The sequence below is a fragment of the Pteropus vampyrus genome, unplaced genomic scaffold (assembly GCF_000151845.1).
Source record: "Pteropus vampyrus isolate Shadow unplaced genomic scaffold, Pvam_2.0 Scaffold22, whole genome shotgun sequence".
Lineage (NCBI taxonomy): Eukaryota > Metazoa > Chordata > Mammalia > Chiroptera > Pteropodidae > Pteropus > Pteropus vampyrus.
The window spans coordinates 12,094,928-12,101,820 of NW_011888803.1; the positions used below are offsets into that span (position 1 = coordinate 12,094,928).

At 32.3% G+C, this 6,893-nt stretch overlaps 1 pseudogene; it reads left to right on the forward strand.

The window, feature by feature from the left end:
* The first annotated feature begins 6,688 nt into the window (after positions 1–6,688).
* On the forward strand, positions 6,689–6,807 carry LOC111736847 (annotated as a pseudogene).
* Positions 6,808–6,893: the final 86 nt, after the last annotated feature.

The window sequence follows — 6,893 nt, forward strand, 5'->3', positions numbered from 1 at the left end:
AAGTCGTATTATCATCATATCATCTGTTTTGCTGAATGGCTTCCATCTTAATTTAGTGAGAAAAACACATGGCAAACACCTTTCCATAGTAAAGACTCAAATTAGTTGAATGGACAAATGCCCTGGTTGAATCCATTACATTCACAAATATAACAGCTCCAAATGATAATAGAAAGAAACGTATTCAGATGGTAAATTAAAGAGTCTTTCAAATAAGAACAAAAATTTAGACACCACTTATATTCAACATGAGTACTTGGCACTATTTTAAGGTAAGACATATGCACTCAGGTGCTCAGACAAGATCTTTCTTAGAGTAATTAATTATATTTTCTGAAGTTGTTTCCTCTACAACCTTCACTAGCCACAAGCCTCTAAAAGCCCAAATGTCGAACTCTACTTCTTTCCATGGTGGACTGAGAAAAGCCTTGAGTTAACTTCATACTTTTAACAATTAGAAAGCTGTACAAAACTGTTGTCAGACATTGGATAGTAGATAGTTTAAAATGGTGATCCCCAAGAGAGAAACAAACAAGGCAAGCTACCTAATCTCACTGGCTGACTTCTCAGAGCTAATTTTCAAAACAGTACAGGTTAGGAGAAGGAACTCAGCTGGAGCCCAGTGGCTTCCCTAAGTTGAAGAAGTTGAAATTCAGGAAGACTGAAGTGGCTTGATGTTTTTGAGGTAGAGTTCTAGAAAGGAGGATGCTACATAGAAAAACAGCTCCAGAAATCAGCATAAAGGTCTCCTTGAGTCTTGGTGATTATCTGATGACTATTAGGCCATGTAAAACTCCACAAGGCTAGCTAAGGCATGAGAAGAGAGTTGTAACCTGAACAATTCCTAGAACCCACACAAGGTAGTGAGATGATCAAACTTCAATCAGACAAAGTGGAGTCCTTAGTGATCACTTGTGGTATTTACAGGTGACTCCATTAGTGTCACAATTTAGTAGTAGTAATGAACTATCCCTGAGGTGAAGAGTATCCTGTTTACCAAATGTTATTGAAGTTAAGGTGATATAGATTCAAATTAGTGTATTATAACTTTAAGATGTTAAATGTAATCCCTATAGTAACCACAAAGAAAATAGTTATAGAATATACACAAAAGGAAATGAGAAAGGAATGCAGTTAACTGCAAAAAGTCAACTAAACACAGGAGATGGTAATGCAGGAAATGAGGGACCAAAAAGCTATAAGGCCTATAAAAAATAAATAGCAGTGACAGGAATAAACCTTTTCCTATCATTAATTACTTTAAATGTAAATGTATTAAACTCTTCAATCAAAAGACAGAGATTACCAGAATGGATAAAAGAATATATGATCTAACTACAGTTAATACTTCAACAACAGGGTTTTTAACTATGCAGGTCCACTTATAGGGGGATTTTTTTTCAATAAATATATAGTCAGCCCTTTGTATCCCTGGGTTTCCCATCCTCAGATTCAACCAACAGTATTTTTGATCCACGCTTGGGAATTTGCATAAGCAGAGGGCCAACTTAAGTTATACTCAGATTTTCTACTACACAGGAGGTCAGTGCCTCAACCACCACATTATTCAAGGATCAACTGTATATATTCTCTACAAAAGACTCACTTGAGATACAAAGACACAAACAGGTTAAAAGAAAAGATATTCCATGCAAATAATAACCAAAAAAAGGAACAGGTGACTATGCTAATATCAGACAAAATAAATAAAGTTTAAATAAAAAAAAGTTTACAAGAGACAAAGGACATTATATATTAATAAAAGGTTCAATACAGCAAAAAAGCATAATAACTATAAACTTTACAAACCTAATGACAGAATATAAAAATATAAGAAGCAAATACTGACAGAATTGAAGGGCGAAATGGACAGTTCTACAATAATAGTTAAAGACCTCAATACTACCACTTACAATAATAAATAGAACAACCAGGCAGAAGATAATTAAGCATTAGAGGACTTCACCAATACAATAAACTGACTAAATCTAACAGACATATACAGAACACTTTACCCAACAGAATACACATTCTCCTCAAGTTTTTCCAGGATAGCCCATTGTTAAGCCACAAATTAAGTCCCAATAGATTTTAAAAGACAGACATCAAACAAAGTATTTTCTCTGACCACTATGGTCAAAGTATTTTCTCTGACCACTATGGTCAGAGAAAAGAACAAATTGAACTCAAAATAAGTAGAAAGAAAGAATCAATAAGAAAAGGAAAACTGAAATATATGTAAAATTGTGGAAATTAAACAAAATGCTTTTAAATAGCTAAAGATCAAATACTTAGGGATCAATGAAAAGAAAAACACACATATCAAAACTTAAGGGACACAGTTAAGATTGGTGCAAAGTGGAAAATCTATGCTCACATTAAAAAACAAGATCTCAAATTAACAAACCTAACTTTACAACAGGAACTAGAAAAAGAAGAACTACCTAAACACAAAGCTAGCAAAAGGAAAGAAGTAATAAAGATTAGAGCAGTGAAATAAAGAATAGAAAAGCAATAGAGATCAACTAAACCAAAAGTTGCATCAAAAGACATTAACAATAGAATAAAAAGACGATCTACATCAAAGCAGCCATAGACAACATGGGAGTGGATGGATGTCTCTGTGTTCCAATAAAACTTTATATACCAAAAAAAAAGACAACGTATAGAATGGGAGAAAACATTTGCAAATTATGTATCTCATAAGGGATTAGTATCCAAAATAAACTGATAACTCCTAAAACTCAACAACAACAAAAAATAAAACCAGATTCAAAAATGAGGAAAGAACTTGAATAAACAATTCTCCAAAGAAGACATACGAACGGCCAACATGCACATGAAAATATGCTCAACATTAATAATCATTAGGTAAATGCATATCAAACCCACAATGAGATACCACCTCATACCCAGTAGGAGGGCTACTATTTTTAAAAAAGAAACAGAAAATACCAAGTGTTGGTGAGATTGTGAAGAAGTTGGAACCCTTGTATACTTTTGGTAGAAAAGTAAAATGGTAAAGTCACTATGGAAAACAGTATGGTGGTAACTCAAAAAATTAAAAATAGAATTACCATAAGATCCAGCAATTCTACTTCTGGTAAATACACAAAAAAAAATTAAAAACAGGATCGCAAGTAGATATTTGTACAGCCTGTTTATAGCAGCATTATCCACAATAGCTAAAACATAAGCAACACAAATGTCCACTGTTGGATAAAACGTAAGCAAAATGTGGTTTGTACATACACTGAAGTATTATTCGGCCTTTAAAAAGAAAGGAAATTCTGCAATATGCTACAACGTGGATGAGTACTGAGAGCATTATGCTAAATGAAAGAAGCCAATCGCAAAAAGACAAATACTGTGTGATTCCACTTATATGAGGTACTTATGGTAGTCAAAATCATAAAGACAGAAAGTGTAATTCATAGTGGTTGCCAGGGGCTGAAAAGAAGGGAGAATAAGGAGTTGTTATGTAATGAGTACAGAGTTTCAGTTTTAGCAGATGAAAAGAGTTAAGGGAAATTAAAAGATTTTTAACTAAATTAAGATAGAATGCAATGTATCAAGATTTGTGTAATGCAGTTTAAACAATATAGAATGGAAATTTTATAGCTTTAAACTTTTATTTAAAGTAATAAAGAACTAAAATCATTAATTTAAGCATCCATCTTAAGAAGCTAGGAAAAGAACAAATTAAACTCAAAATAAGTAGAAAGAAAGAATAAAGATAGCAGAAATCAATGAAATAAAAAATAGACAAAGTATAGAAAACCAATAAATCCAAAACCTGTTTCTTTGAAAAAAAAAATCAAGAAAACTGATAAACTTCTGGAAAGCATCTAATAAAAACTTATAACTAAATTTTTTTGTCCTATTTATTCTGGTTGACTAGGATCAGAAATAAGAATGCTCACGCCTACCACTTCTACTCAACATTGTACTGGAGGTACTAGTCAGTTCAGTAAGGAAGAAAAAGAAATAGAAGGCATTCATTTTGGAAAAGGAGTAAAACTTTTTATTAATCCATGACATGATCTGGTGTATAGGAAATCCTAAAGAATCAAAACTTAATAAGTAAGCTACTAGCACTAAAAAATGAGCTTAGCAAAGTCATAAAGTAAGTATTCAATCTACAAAAGTGAAAAGATTTTGATTTAGCCCAAAATTTCTATGTATGGGCATCAATTAGAACATGAAATTTTAAAAATATCATTTATAATAGCATCAAAACTATGAAATACACAGGGATAAATTTAACAAAATATATGTAGGACCTGTATACTGAAAACTACAATACATTGTTGAGAGCTATTAAAGAATAGATAAGTAAATGGAGAGATATACCCATAGATTGGAAGATTCAATATTCTTAAGATATCAATTCTCTCCAAGTTTATCTATAAATCAAATGCAATCTCAATCATAATGGCAGTAAGCTTCTTTTGTAGAAACTAACAAGCTTTTATTTAATATTTATATAGAAATGCAAAGAAACTAGACTAGCCAAACATTTTTGAAAAATGAGAACAAAGATAAATAACATAAATTACCTGAGTTCAAGACTTAAAATAAAGTTACAATAGGACCCTGTAATATTGACAAACAAATAGACAAAGATATTAAGGGAGCAGAATAGAATGTCAAGAATTAAATCTCACATTTATAGTTATTTGACTTTCCAACAAAGACACCAAGATAACTGGATGGGGAAAGGATAGTCTTTTTAACAAAATGTGATAAAAAATTAGATGCCTATATAGAAAAAAAAAATGCCTCCACCTTATCTTCACACATATATTGACATGAAATGACTCATAGGCCTAAATATAGAAACTAATACTGTGTAAAATTTCTGGGGCAAAAAAATCAATGGACAAATATACATTACCTTACGGTGGGCAAAGATTTCTTAAATCACAAACATACACAAACGAACCATAGAAGAAAAAAATTGAAAAGTTCAACATCAAAAGTGAAAACTTTTGCTCTTTAGAAAATATTGTTAAGAAAATTAAAAGCTAGGCCAACAAATGAGTGACAATATTCATAATACATTTTTCTAACAAAGATTTTATATCCAGAATATTATATAATAATATTGTACAATAAAAAGATGACCAAAAAATATAAAAACTGGAGATGTGTTTGCTCCATTGTATTGCCTTTGCTCCTTTGCCAAAGATCAGTTGACAAATCAGTTACTTATGGGGCTCTATTTATGGGCTCTCTGTTCTCTTCCATCAATCTGTCTATTCTTTCACCAATACCACGCTGTCTCAATTACTATAGCTTTACAGTAAATCTTAAAGTTGAGTAGTGTCAGTCCTCCAACTTGGTTCTACTCCTTTAATATTGTGTTGGTTATTCTGGGTCTTTTGCCTCTTCATATGAACTTTAGAATCAGTTTATCAATTTCTGCAAAGCAACTAGCTGGAATTTTTATTGGGATTGCATTAATTCTATAAACCAAGGTGGGATGAATCAACATCTTGACAATATTGAGTCTCCTTATACATGAACATGGAGTATCTTTACATTAATTTAGTTCTTTGATATCTTTCATCAGAGTTTGGCAGTTTCGTAGTCTTCATATAGACATTGTACATATTTTCTTAGATTTATACCTAAGTATATTATTTGGGGGTGGGATTAATGTACATGGTATTGTGTTTTCATTTTTAAAATCCATTAGTTCATTGTCAGTGTATAGAAAAGTAATTGACTATTGTATATTAACCTTGTGCACCTTTATTTTAATAGCTCCAACTGGAAGGATCTCAAATATTCATCAATGAGTGAATGGATACATATATTGCATTTATCCACACAACAGAATGCTACTCCACAATATAGAGAAATTAATAGTAGATACACTTCACAACATGGGCAAATGTCAGAAACATTGTGCTGAGCAAAAGAAGATTCAAAAGAATTTATACCATAAGACTATACACATATGAAACCTCAGAAATGACATAATTTGTAGTGACAGAAAGTAGATCTGTCATCTCAGGCAGACAGTGATGGAGTGATTAGGAGAGGACACAAAGGAATTTCTTAAAGTGATGAAAACGTACATCTTATTGTGGTGGGGATTACACAGATGTCTAAATTTGTCAAGTTCCTTTCTACTTAAACTAATGTATGGGGTTTCTATTATTAAAACTGGACATTAACCAAGAGAAAGAACAGAAAGGCTGTCAGTAGAGAAGTGCTTTAGGAGAAAGAAAGTGTGCACAAAGTTATTTAAGTATGAGGAAGTGTGACAGGCCTTATGAATCAGTGTTACATATTCCATGAGTCACAGAAAACGTATGTTTTTACATAAAGACTATTTTCTTTAAAGTGTGTTTAGTATGGCTTTAGATTTTCTAATATTATAGGGAAAAGGTGACATTTTCCAAAAGTTCTCCCTACTTGAACATGAGGAAAACTATGCTTAACCAAAAGCAATGGGAAAAAATAGAATTTGCTTTCTAGAACATCTATTTATTTATTTATTTGTTTGTTTGTTTGTTTGTTTATTTATTATTTTTTTATTTTACCAAATTTAGGTTGAAAAATTCAAATTGTTGCCAATCACTTCCCACCATCACCAACGCCACATCAACGTTTGGATACAGAAGAAATCAGCAGGTCACTCTATGGTAGCAAAGGTTCACATCAAACCTAGAAACACGTCCATGGCCATGTCACCCTGAACAAGCCGGATTCTGTCTGATCTCGGAAGCTAAGCAGGATCGGGCCTGGTTAGTACTTGGATGGGAGACCACCTAGAAAGACTAGGTGCTGTAGGCGTAAAAAATAAAAAATAAAGGGTTGTAAGCTGACAAGGTCCTTGCAATCTGTGAGGTCAACCACGGGTTGCATCATCTAAAACAAAA